Here is an 8,691-nt window from a genome sequence, read left to right on the forward strand (position 1 = left end):
AGAATATATTTAAACTCAGAAGTTGCCATGTTGTTTCCAAACTATTTTTGTTAGTGCAAGAAAGAAGATGTTAACTTTAAATTTAGCATGACCATTTAAATTATTTCTACTATTTAGACATTGCATGTTTAAAAGAGATAATGATTTTACAAAGACTAAAATATTTACGTTGTTTCATAGCTACATATTTATTTGGAACTTGCTTGTAAAAGTGGTAAAAGGGAAATTTTATTCATATTCATACAATAAGAACCAAAAAAAACAAGAGTTTATTTAAAAAAATATGACATCTATTTTTTTTCCCCTAAAGTGAGTATTACCAATGAACACATCAAGTGTAAGTACTAAAATTACTGCAGTGGGTGGCTCCATTGACCTATTCCCTCAGCTGACACAACCATTAAACTAGAAGAAACTATCATAGTCAAGCCCTCTGAAAGTTTGAGTGGGTTAGAAAGGAAGAAATAATGTTACAAGACATCATAAGTTTGGTGGGGTGGGGGGAATCCAAGAAACTCTACCAATCTCCAAGTAAGAAGAAAAAAAAAAATTCTGAGATCTATGATCTAAGACACAATATAGTCAAGTAATTTATAGACAAAAGAGATTCTTGAAAAGATTAAGAAATATGTAGCATACCATAGATGAGGAATCTTTAATAAGGTTAAATACTACAAATGATCTTCAGCCATGCAAGCCAGGAAGCAGAGGAATGCCATGTCTTTTGTCAGGCTTCATTCCCTCATGACATGGGCCTCTTACAGAAAGTTGCCTCATGACTTTACAAGCAATTTCTCAAAAGGTGAAAAGTCAAAGTGAGCAAGAGACAGCAACTAGGAAGTTCAGCAGACATTTTATACCTTAACTTTAGGAGTGCCAGCTATCATTCCACATAGGTTATTCTACTCTTAAAGGGAGAAGATTACACAAATGACTGGATGACATGAACGAGGAAAAATTGAAGGCATCTTAGAGGCTAGAACAAATATTATGTGTAAACAATTTATAGAAGAGTAGCTCCAAATGGCAGGTACATATTATTCAAATTGCTAGTTGAAGGCTAGGAAAAATAGTTCAGTAAGTCAAATATGTGTCTAAATTCCATGTTTAGTATCTACATAAAAATGCCACCTAAATAAACAAATGCACCTAAATAAACAAGAGCATGTATAGACATGCACATACACTTTTTAAAAATATTTTATTTTTATTTATTTATTTGACAGACAAAGAGTGGGAGAGGGAGAGAGAATGGGCATGCCAGGTCCTCCAGCCACTGTAAACAAACTCCAGACACATGGGCCCCCTGTGCATCTGGCTAACGTGGGTCCTGGGGAATCGAACCTGGGTCCTTTGGCTTTGCAGAAAACACCTTAACCACTAAGCAACCCCTCCTTCCCATGCACGTACACTTTTAAAAATTGATAATACGACAAATTCATATTGGGCATTTAGTGATGACATATTATCTTGTACATCTCAAAACAGTAAAAATTTTAAATCAGTCCTGACATATTTAAATGTTTATAATTAAATTTTATATGGTTCAACCAAGAAATATGTATTTTACATATCATCTTATTAAAAAAATTAATAGTGCTTAGCATTAAAAATGACATTATTTGTAGTAGCTCTGTGTTTAGTTGCACACAGGTAATGACTATTAATATAAGCAGTGGGTAAATACATTAGGCTCATCTTTCCTTTCCATGACATAGTCATAGCCTTTAAAGGAGGTTGGATAGATTTGTGTGAGCTGCCTTGGAGGAGTTTTTGATAAGTGATATTCAAAGAAGTAAACATAATGTGATTTTATTAACACAATACCTACCAACCAACCCATTATGTAATTACATATGGTCTATATGTTAAGGCATATATGTCAATGAAATAAGAAATAAATGGGCAGATAAATATTAAATTGTTTTTACTGGTTACTTTTGGCATGGGAGACTTGGTTTAGAAAAGTGATGGGAAGAAAAACTAAATATATATCATTTTAGTTACCTACTGGTTTCCAAGACAAACACTGGCCTCTAAATACCTTATGGGGAAGAAAGGGTTTATTTCAGGCTTATAGATTCCAGAGGAAGTTTCATCATGGCATAAAAAGCTGGCTCACTTTATCCTCTATCCACAGAAGAGCAGGAAACAAAGATAGCCAGAGTTCAAGCTGGCTCAGAAAACACTCAAGCTAGTTCAAAACACACAAGGGCTGGACACCTGATCTGCCCTCAGTAACAGACAGCAGTGTTCCTCTTGCTAAATGTTCCACTTAATCAAAACACCTGAAGCTATGGGGACATTACATTCAAACCACCACATACATACATACAAAAATTATATATATCCTATATCATATTCTTTTATTGGCATATGTTAATTATACACAAGAATGGAAACTGTTATGGCAATTACATATAGGTATATAATGTATTTTTGACATATTCACATTCATTACCCTCTCCTATTCCCCTCACTTCCACTGCTCACCTTCTTCTTCACAGTTAGTTTCTCTTCTATTTTCATATTTTTTATTCTATTTTATTTTCCTTTATTTTTTGATGACATAGTAAGTTTCATTATGGTTGCTTCCAAGACTTTGTAGGAAGAATTATTTATAGGAGCATAGGCTCCTTAGTAGTCACCAAAAGAAAGTCTTTTCCTCCTCTAGAGATTTTTAACTGCCTGTAAATTCTCAAAGCAGACTGGAGGAGCTACATGAAATATCCCCTCAGGCTACCATTGTATGCCTATAGGTCCTTAAGGAGGTGCCTGGTTTCTTGGGTCCTTCCTCCCCATGATAATGAGGCCATAGGTCCAATATTGCATTAACTTCAAGCTAGTAATAATAATAACATTGAGATCAACAATGTAAATGACATTGTCATGCTCTAAAGACAGGCTCCTACATCAGTCTACTTCATTCTCTGGCTCTTACAATCTTTCCATTGTGTATTTAATGATGGTCCCTGAGCCATCTAGAGGATGATATAGAGGTACCATTCAATGGCACTCTGACCAGCTATGGAAAAAAGAAAGAGCTTCTCTCACCAAACTTGATGGTCAAACCTACATAAAATATATGAACTTGGGTCAAGAAAAATTGTATGCCCATGTTCACATTTATGCAAAATATAGAGACATCAATATCAATACTGAAGTCCAGGTATAGACTTCTGTCTATGCATATGAATACTTGTGCCTGTGCATGTATATACACTTATGGAAATATATGAAAGGATGAACAAAAATAAAATAAGAATGTGCCATTTTTAAAAGCTTCCTGTACCCTAAATAGAACCAAACAAAAAGTTGCTCTCTATAACACACTAGTAACTGTTCCTGGTAGCTTTCTTTAACAAGTGTGTATAAGCCACTGATACCATGAGTATGTGCATTAAGGATTAGGATTTACTGAAAAATATATACTTCAAGTATAGTGGCCATAGACCTTCAAATTACATCTTATGATCATTTTTATGAAGAACCATTCCCCACAACTTCATGTACTAATTTAGATTCAATCACTCCAGTGTTTTGGTTTGTGAACTGATAGCTCCTGAAATTTTATATCCATAGACTTTTTAAAGTAACTATACTTGATATACAGCAAATTGTAAAGCTTTAAAATTGTCCTATTTTCTTAGGAAAATTTTAAAAAACACAAAATGGAGATTGTCAAAATCTGTGATTGTTTCTTTATATATCTGGAGAAATGTTTTTAAACCACAGGTAGGAGGAACTGAATTATTGACACTAGAGTGCATAGCTCCTCACATCCTAACCATAAGTAAAAATGTGCTAAAGTCTTATGTTTCCATAGAGAGAGCCAATTAACAACTAATTTCAAAGCACTTAAGGAATAATTCCAAAAGTGTATTTACAAAACATGAAAAATATTTTAATAGAGCTAAAAGACTATTTCTAAATAGCAACCCAACCTCAGAAAACTTTTTCTAACCACAGTCAAATTCAGATCATCTTAGCTATCTTTAGAGAGAGGCTTGTAAAACCATTAACTCCCACAATGCTATCAGATTAAAAAAAATAATAATATTATGGTATTTGACTTGCATTAAAAGGAGGATTTCTGCCTTCACATGTTTCAGAGTCACATTGACTCAAATGAAAAGGGCCTTTTTGCATGTGCTATTGTGGAAGCAATTCATCAGCTTCAATTCATTCTTGGGAAGTCTGCTCTTCTCTTAAACACATTTGCATTATGGTATCTTCTTTCAATGTGGATTTATAATAAAAACAGAGCATGGTAACCAGTTCTTGAACCTTAGACACAAAACACTTGCTCTGTATATCTTTTGCACTTGACACTACCTCACATGGCCTACATGAATGCCAGCCCATACCAATACCTCCCTAAGGCCTCTAATTACTGTTACTTTCCATGGCTCACAAATAAAGCAAATACATTTTATATGCATGGAAGTCACCATTTCTTACATATCCATTCACCAGAAATGTTTTCACTGTAGCTAAAAACAGAATAGTTAATAAGGGTTGGCCATGTTTAAAGATATCATTATTTAGGTAACTAATAAAATAAAAACCAAACTGAAACATAAAGTAACATGAAGGAATACATTTCCCCTGTGAACCCAGGAAAATATTCACTAGGAATTATGACATATAGAGCCAAAGGGTTGGTTAAAACCAAAGATGAAGAAGATATAAGGATTTGCCATATATCAAAATGGAAGTTGAATTTCTAAATAATGCTTTATTTATAAAATTGACTAGGCTTTAAAGCATAGTAACAAAAATATAAGTTATAAAATTTGTAAAATATGCAGAAGAAAATTCCCTTGTACAGAAAACTACAATATTATGTTATAATGTCAAGTGAACACATTTTAAGTTTTAAAAAGTTCTGGGACATACTGAATATGAAGGCTTGTAAACTGATTAAGGCACTGAAAATGTCTCCCGGTTGAGTGACAGACAGTGATTGAGGCATAGTATTAACTCTACCATGCTGTTTCAACTCAAGATGAATGCCAATAGACACCTTGCAATATAAGAGAAAGATAACTTAGGTTTACAGGGAAAAATAGAACAATACTTCAAGAAAGTTTTAAGGTGGTGATTCTGATGACTGGAAAAATTTAAATGCCATTGCTATTACTAGAGAAAGAGCAAATTTGAGTCAAATGACAAGTTGCTTTTCTCTAGTCTCTCTGTTTCTGTCAATGCTGGTAATTGTGGCCACAGTCTCCAAGCAAGAAAATAGATGTTATACCAACCAAAGCTAAGGAGACCCAAAGGCTGAGAAATTGAATATTCTCCAATGAAGTGTCCTACCCAGATATGTTACAGAGAAAATCATGTTAACAAGTCTGCTCACATGCTCGGAGCCTCATAGAATCTTCAGCACTCCATTCTGCAGGTGATTCAGGACATACAGGAATCTATAGAAACAGTCTAACAAGAGATAGCCAAAAATAATCAAAGAAGGCTCAAGTGAAACTTCTTGAGCTATTATGCAGCAGAAAAAATGTCTTTTGGGGAATAAAAGGTATAATTAGCAGTCTTAAAGTGATAAAAATAAATATTTCATCAACTGAATTAGAATGAGTAATTATTTAAAAGAAGAATCAGGCATATGGTTGTCTTGAAAATTGAAAGCAGACAGTGGGCATGGTGGCACATGCCTTTAATTCCAGCATTCAGCAGGCAGAGGTAGGAGGATCTCCATGAGTTTGAGGCCACCCTGAGACTACATAGAAAATTCTAGGTCAACCTGAGCTACAGTGAGTCCCTACCTCAGGGGGAAAAAAAAAAAAAGAAAAAGAAAGAAAAGAACAGAAAAAAAAAAAGAAAAATGAAAGCAGAAATAAAGACATAAATAAATTTCAAAGTTTGTAAGATCAAGTGAAAGAGACCTCTCAGAAAATATAACAAGAACAAAAATAGAAAATAAAATAAGAAATCTAGGAGATCATTCTAATATAGGGATTTCATTGGAAAAAAAGAACTAAGGGAAGGACAAAACCACAGAGTAAGACAAGAAAATTTTCAGACATGAAAGACTGAATCTTCAAATTGAATGAATTAATTAAGCATCTACTATGATTAATATTATCAATTATACACTAAAGAAAAGTGATAGTATCAAAATTCTAAAGGAAAATGACTTCAAAGTAGAATTTTATACTAAAATACTAATTAACTAAAGATATTTTCACACATTGTCTTCAAAAATATTCTATTTCTCTCAGACAACTGTATATAAGCTCCAAAAAAAATGAATCAATAAATTGACAAAGAAGGCATGGGGAGTAAAATAAGAAAATTAGCACTATGAGATGGGTGAAGCAGACAACCAGGGCAGAGAAGGAGGCCAGAAGCCTCTGCACAGAGTTCGAAGTATACAATATACTGATGCCTCATCTGGAGGTGAATTCAGAATAGGAAAGTTGGCACTGATGAGCAGAAAAGTGCAGGAAAAAAAATGGGTAAAAAGGAAAGCTTAGCATATATGCCATTAATAATAGTGCAGAACTCAGGGATGGGAGTATAGCTCAGTAGTACAATTCCTATCTAGCATGATCAAAATCCTGGGTTGAATACCCAACAAAGCATCATGTATATGCCATAATACTCTAAACATTATTTAGAATCATATATTATATCCATGGGATGGTGAACTCTAGAACACTCGCTTAACATGAATGTACATACTAAAATACATGCCTTTTTACAATAAAGTGGTATAGTAAGTGCATATAACATATGCACACCTTTCCATACACATTAAATAATCTCTAGATTGCATATAGCTATAACAATGTAAATGCTATCTGAAGCAGTAAGCACTGTAAAGTTTAGAGAACAATGAGAATAAATATATGTAAACATGTTCAGTTCAGGCACAATTTTCCCCAAAGTAGATTTGATTTTTAGTAGCTTGCATTTTATAATATACAACCCATGGACACAGAAGGCCAGTTGCACTTATCTAACTCAGAATACTATAAAGTTAAAGAATAGCAAGACAGTAATTTTTTTTTATGAATGAGGGAAGTATATTTAAAAAGGAGAATAGCCCATTTCAAAATGTACAGCACATCTAGTACCTCTAGCTGAGGATTTGAGATGTGCAAATATATACATGTACTGAGACAACAGAGTGGAAGAATAGAACATAAATAAGTCTCTTAAACACCTGTGTAAAAGCAATAGAAACAGAAACCCCAGACCAAATAGCATAGACAAGGAAAGATAAATTAAAAGAGAAACTTCTCGTGCTCGCTTCAGCAGCACATACACTAAAATTGGAACGATACAGTGCAGATTAGCATGGCCCCTGTGCAAGGATGACATGCAAATTCATGAAGCATTCCATATTTTTAAGAAAAACTTTCCATGACAAAACTCAACTTTACAACTATATGAACACAAAACCAAACCTAAAGAGAGTATTTCAGGAAATTCTCCACAGAGAAGAAACAAATAATCAAACTCAAATGCCTACAAGTAGCAGATCACAATAACCAAACTCAGAGTAGGCACAAAAAACTTCAAAGTCCATGAAAACATCAACACACCATCTACCATCACAATATGGCAGGGATCAAATCAAATGTCACAGTCATTACCCTAATATTAATGGTCTTTAATTCACCTATCAAGAGACACGAGCTAACAGGATGGCTCAAAAAACTAGACCCCTTAATCTGTTGCCTTCAAGAAACCAACCTCACTACTAAAGACAGACACCTCCTCAGGGTGAAAGGGTGGAAAACAATATTCCAAGCAAATGGAAATAAGAAAAAAGTAGGCATAGCTATATTAATATCGGATAAAAAGGATTCAAAGCAAAAATAATCAAAAAAGACAAAGAAGGCCACTTCCTACTTATCAAGGGAACAATCCATCAAGAGGATATTACAATCATAAATCTGTATGCACCAAACACAGGGGCACCACAGTTCATAAAACAAAACCTACTTAACAATAAAACAGAACTAACCACCAACACCATCATAGCTGAGGACTTCAATACACCATTACCAGTAATAGACAGATCATTCAAACAGAAACTCAACAGGGAAGTAAGAGAGCTCAACAAAACCATAGATCATTTAGACCTACCTAATGGACAGCTACAGAACTTTCAATCCCAAATCCACAGACTACACATTCTTCTCAGCAGCCCATGGAACATTCTCTAAAATAGACCATATACTGGGTCACAAAGACTGCCTCCACATATTTAGGAAGATTGACAAAATTCCCTGCATGATATCAGATCACAATGCTATAGTGCTAGAAATCAACAACCAAAGATCTACCAAGAATCCCAACAGCACCTAGAAACTGAACAGCACACTCTTAAACAATAAATGGATAGTGGATGAAATAAAAAATAAAATTTCTGCAACTGAATGACAATGAGAACACATCATACCAAAACTTATGGGACACAATGAAGGTGGTTCTCAGGGGAAAATTCATAGCATTCAATGCCGTCATAAAATAGACAGAAAGATCACAAATCAATAACCATTAACCATCCACCTAAAGGCACTGGAAAAAAACAAGAAAAATCCAACCCAAAGCGCTCCAGAAGGAAAGAAATAATTAAAATCAGAGCAGAAATTAATGAATTGGAAACCAAGGAAACAATTAAGACAATTGACAAAAAAAAAAAAAAAGCTGGTTCTTTGAAAA

At 34.1% G+C, this 8,691-nt stretch overlaps 1 non-coding gene across 1 annotated transcript; it reads left to right on the plus strand.

The window, feature by feature from the left end:
• Positions 1 to 7,262: 7,262 nt before the first annotated feature.
• On the plus strand, positions 7,263 to 7,369 carry LOC123460385. The gene has a single exon (XR_006636950.1). It is a non-coding gene; the product is annotated as a U6 spliceosomal RNA (small nuclear RNA).
• Positions 7,370 to 8,691: the final 1,322 nt, after the last annotated feature.

The sequence above is a fragment of the Jaculus jaculus genome, chromosome 4, assembly GCF_020740685.1.
Source record: "Jaculus jaculus isolate mJacJac1 chromosome 4, mJacJac1.mat.Y.cur, whole genome shotgun sequence".
Classification (NCBI taxonomy): domain Eukaryota; kingdom Metazoa; phylum Chordata; class Mammalia; order Rodentia; family Dipodidae; genus Jaculus; species Jaculus jaculus.